Below are 6,000 nucleotides of genomic sequence, written 5' to 3'. Positions count from 1 at the left end.
CACACACACACACACACACAAACACACACACAAACACACACACACAAAAACACACACATGCACACACACACAAACACACACAAACACACGCACACACACACACAAACACACACACAAACACACACACACACGCTCACACACACGCACACACACACACACACACAAACACACACAGAAACACACACACACACGCACACACACACACACAAACACACACACAAACACACACAAACACACACACAAACACAAACACATACAAACACAAACACACACAAACACACACAAACACACACACAAACTCACACACAAACACAAACACACACACAAACACAAACACACACAAACACACATGCACACACACAAACACACACACACACAAACACACACAAACACCTGCACACACACGAACTCACGCACACACACAAACATATGCACACACACAAACACGCACACATACAAACACACACACACACACAAACACATGCACACACACAAAACACACACACACACACAAACACACACACAAACACAAACACATACAAACACAAACACACACAAACACACACAAACACACACACAAACACAAACACACACACAAACACAAACACACACAAACACACACGCACACACACGAACACACGCACACACACAAACATACGCACACACACAAACATGCACACATACAAACACACGCACACACACAAACACATGCACACACACAAACACACGCACACACACAAACACATGCACACACACAAATACATGCACACATACAAATACACACACACACATACTTGGAACAGCTGCTGCTGGAAGGGAGCAGCCGCAGTTTTCGTGCCCTCTCCCCTGCATTCTCATTTTTCCAACAGTGACCCTGGGGATTGTCAAGTGAGTGTGTACGTGTGTGTGCGAGAGTCACAACGAGTGTTGGGCTCAGTATCACAAAGCCTGGGTTTGGGGGAGTGGGGGGGGGGGAACACCGGAACACCATTTTGTCCTCTAAATGGCACCCATGTGGTCAAACTCCAGGCACCATTGAGCCAAATTTCACACCCATAATGTCCTCATCCTCACCATGAGACATGCCAGAGGAGACCAGTGTTGTATTTCTATGTTTGCTAAACACAACCGTACCAATCTCACGGCGGATTGGTAAACTAAATGTAGGTTCGGTTTATTTGAAGATGTAGTAGAGGATTTCTCAGCAGACAGGTTTATTATAAAGATTCAACAGCTATCGTTAACAGGAAAATGCGACATTAATTCCTTCACACCACGTGCTGCTAGCTAAACTAAAAGTTGCTCTGAACAACGTCTGCTGGTCACATGGTTTATATCCTGGGTCTTTACTCATTAGCATATTCTCTCTTAAAATGATATCACAACCATCAGTGGAGACCTGCTTGTTTCAAATAAACAGGTTAATGCTTAATAAATAAGAAAGGTCATTGCAGAAAATGAAGAGAAAAAAATAAAGCTTAGAACAGTGCAGTCCGAGCAGCTAGTCCAAGATTTTGGACTGGGGCAGATTGTTGGTGCAATATAAAGAGAGCCTGTCTCCATGTTTAACCATGTCATACCTGTCCTCAATGCTGACGCCATTAGGTGCCCAAAAATTATTCTGTTCCTCAACACTATAACAGCTCTCATCTTAATAGGCATAAAATTCACACATACAAAAAATGAAACACACAAAATAAAATCAGAACATTCTATCGATATTCTCAGTAGTAATAACCCATAATAATAATGCAGGCCTGATTTTGAGTCACCAATCAAACCGTGTTCATCAAATAACAATTATAAACTGTAACCATGTTCCATAATATTATCGGACTGCTTGATTAGATTCCAGTCCTGCATCACTCACAGGAATTTAGCATTCTAAGTACGATCTATCCATAATTCCTTGACTGGATACTGTCATTAATTACTCTTACTCAAGCATTCACTAACTATATATAAGCCATTTGGTTTAATTATTGACCTGTAATCTCACTCATATGTCCATTGTTCACATTTATTAGGCTTAGAATAATCAGGGGAAGAAGAAAAAGACAAAAGAATGATTCTATTTGACTCCAGAAGACAAGAACCAAGTGCCATGTCTAGAAAGCAACAAACTACTTTAATGCTCGAGGAATATATTTCTTTGGAAATGATTATTTCTTTCCCACTCTTCAAATGTTCTCCGCTGTCCTCTTCTCCGTCCCTGAAGACAGTAGATAAAGCTGAGTTACAACTCCGCACACACCAGCAGTGCTCTAGTATTTAACTTTGGATGAGAGCTCAGGCACTAAATGTTGTTTTAGCAAGCACAGGGGAACTTAGCTCATTTTACACTTTACACGTGTACAGATACTGTAGCTGTCCACTATTCGAGCTCCATCCAGGGGGAAGGTGGGGGGTGGGTGCAGGGGGAGGCAAGATAATCACAACTTACTACCTCATTAATCCTCTATCCTTTATTCCTCTCATCCCTAACTATGCGGGAGGAGCTCATGGATTTTACTGTCATTAAGATAAAGGGCAGTGTTTCTCCTTATTAAGCCAAAGCTGCCCGAGTGTCCCCTAGTCATTTCATGGCTCCACTCTTTCTTTAGTTTCTCTCCCATCTGCCTCCCTTGCCTTCTCCTCTTGTCACTGAGGCCTATTTCCTGCTCCCTCAGCCCCATTTTCACTAAACTGATGACCACCCAGCTTCATTCCAGGCCCTGTTACTAACTGGCTTACCGTTAGTCAATGATTTCCTCATTTCAGAGAAGCGCCCCTCCTTACAACATCAGCATTAACAGCCCCAGCTTCTGAATAATCCTCCCTTGATTCCTCTGTGCCTGGAAGGTACTGGCCAACTCCAAACACCCTTCCCTTTCCCTATTCCTTGGATGCGTTGGCACCTCCCAGGTCAGATTGGCTGAAGACCCCATCTCTACCACAAATCCTTTTGTGATGTCTACCAATCAGGTTTCCTCTCCAAAATGACACATCAAAACCCTTTGTTACTGTGGCCATGGTGCATCATTCTACCTTATCCTCCTCAATCATCTCTGCAGCCTTCAACATAGTCAATCAAACTAATAGCTCTCCCTTGTCCAGCTCAACGGCATGCCACTTACTTGCTTCATGTTCTTTCCTATCCAATAATTTCTTGTACATCTCCAGCAATGGAATATTTTTAAATCGCTTTTTGTCACCTCCAAAGCGTCCCAAGGAAAAATCAAACATTGGGAAGATGAAAGTCTTGGATGGAATAAAATGCAGGAGATGGGAGTCTCGCACCTTGGCTAGAGAACGAGTGAGAGCCCTGCATCGCCTCTTTTCAGGGAGTTGCGTTGAATTAAGTGCCAATCAGCCGCCCAGCTGGACAGTGGCCAGCTTGGCAGGCCTTCCCCACAATCTAGCGGCAGGATTTTACTCGTCGACGAGCGGGGGTGGGACCCACTCGCCGACGAGTAACATGACGTGCGGTGAAATCGAGGGGAACTCCCGACGTCACCACGCCCCATTTAAATTTTCAGGAAGGCGGGGGCTAGGCAAAATCAGCTGCGGGCCCGCCAACCTGTCAATGGCCAATTAAGGCCATTGACAGAGTCAGTTATGTAATTAAAGGGCCCGTCCCACTTTAAGGTTGGCGGGCAGGCCAGGATCCAGGGCAGGGCCAACTAGATAAAGCACAACACCTCATCCACAGGCAGGATGAAGTTTCACGTCGGGTTTAAAAAATGTTAATAAAGTTTTTGTGACAATTATGGACATGTCCCAACTCATGTGACATTGTCACATGAGAGGACATGTTAGGGAAATTTTATTTTTCTATTTTTTACATTTGGAGCCGATCTCCCTGAGGCAGCACTTAGCCTCAGGGGGATGAGTGCGCTCCTTCATGCACATGTGTGAAAGAACACGCTCTCGATTTAGAGAATACCCCCCCACCCCGCCCACACTGGGTGGGCTTTAATTGGCCCACCCACGTAAAATGGCGCCATGCCTCCAATCGGGAATGCCGATCAGAAGCGCATTTGTGCGCGCCCACCCATCAACTTCCCGCCCGACGGGGGGAAAATTCAGCCCTAGCAGTCCAGCGCAGAAGTCTCACGCACTAAGAACTGACAGCCAATCAGAAGCAGGGCAGCTCTACATTGCTCGGCTGTTGCCCTGGGGAGGCAGTAGCTGCTGCTGGTAATACACCCACCCAAGGCCCAGGGTCACTGAGGGACCCAGGTCACAGGGGATTGATGGTGGAAGGGGATCATGAAGTCATGGAAGAGGGGAGCTAGGAGAGGTCGGCAGCAAGGTCCTGGGGAAGGGGGGCGGTGGTGGCTCTCAGGGGGCTGCCCTTTCCTGATGCCAGGTCTCTCAATGAGGCACTGAATGTTCTTAAACAAGGGAACCCCACTTCTCCCCCAACCCCCGGAAGCCTACAAGCAACCCCAACAGGCTTTGCTATTCCGACTTCCTGCATGGCGAGATTCCCTTCAGCCAATGGGGGAGTACCAGCGGTGATGGGATGAGGTCCTTAAGTGATAATTAATTGCCCGATTAAGAACTCAATTGGCAGTGAGGACCATCCCGCCCTGGACAATTGGGGTGAAGGCAGGAGGGTGGCGGGGTTCCCACCCACTACTGGCCAGCCTGATTAAATGCCCCTGCTACTAAACTTGCCACAACGGAGGACATTAAATAACAGTCGTTATTTACCAAAACCTTGTCCCCAACTCCATCCCCTCGTCAAGGCCAATGTTTCAGGATGAACAATGGTGTTTTGCACTTTTGCCATTCTAGTCAACACCAAGCTGGGTTCTGACCACATATTCTCTCCATTTGTGAAAAACAACATTTTCCACCTCAGTAGCATTGTTTGATTCCATCTCTGCTTCAGCCCATCTGCTGCTGGAAACCCCACAGAACACAAGCTGGATAAATGTGGCTACCACAGGGGACCCAGGATTGTCTGCCGATGACAGTAGTCTAAATGTTTGGAAGGTGGAGTAGAGTCTCTGACAAGGCAGTTTTGTTTTTATATATTTGCATTTATAGGCCACCATTGGAGGATCTGACAAGGTGACAGCATGCCTCCTCCTCAAGCCACTGCAGACTTGTGGTCATGGTGATCCCATAATAATGTTCAGGAATTTCCAGGATCCAGACCCCGCGACAACAAAGGAACAAAGCAGTGATATATTTCCAAGTCATGATGCATGACTTGGAGGGTAACTTTGGGGTGATAATGGCTGCTCCTGTTCCTGTTAGTGTAGGCACAGAGGAGGAAGGTGCTGTTGAAGTGTCTTTGGTGATTTTGAGTATACAAGGCAGCAGTGATGTTGGTGAAGGAGGGTTATGGGCAGTTAGTGTTGTGCCAGGGGTACCAGCCAAGTGAACTTCTTTGTCTTGGATGTGAAGAACCCTGCTTCTGACACACAAAGTCGGCTTTGTCGTCTTGAGCATATTAACAGCAAGTCTTTATCAACAACTCATAACTATATACATATTGACAGTAGAGGGTACAGGTATGGAGCTGACTCCATCCTAGGTCATTACACATCTCTGCCCACCTCTACACTGACCTGGCTCTGAGTGATGTGCCTTCTGACATCACTGTGTGGGTAGTCCTGTACTCTGTTCCACATTAACCCTGTATGTACCAGGCCCTACTATTACAACTCCCCCCAAGTCTTTATGCTATGTATATACATTTACTTTAGTGTACTTCAGGTCTTACATTATTATAAGTCTTATGCATTTGCCTTATTGTTATAACCTTAACGCTATTCTAACATTATTGCTATCACAGTATTAACATTAACAACGTTCTCACTGCCCTACATTCCTCCTTCAAGTCCTTGAAGTTAGAGGTTCAGATGGTCTGGAGGCCTTATAATCCTTCCACATCTCATTCTTCATTCTGTCGGGAGAGTAGTGGGCTCTGGTGGTCCTGGTTCTTGTTGTTGGCTTGGAGGTTGGACTGGCATTTGGTTATGTTTACATCCCATTTCTTCCATT

The sequence above is a fragment of the Carcharodon carcharias genome, chromosome 18, assembly GCF_017639515.1.
Source record: "Carcharodon carcharias isolate sCarCar2 chromosome 18, sCarCar2.pri, whole genome shotgun sequence".
In the NCBI taxonomy this organism is placed as follows: domain Eukaryota; kingdom Metazoa; phylum Chordata; class Chondrichthyes; order Lamniformes; family Lamnidae; genus Carcharodon; species Carcharodon carcharias.
Note: the sequence above shows the minus strand (reverse complement) of the source record.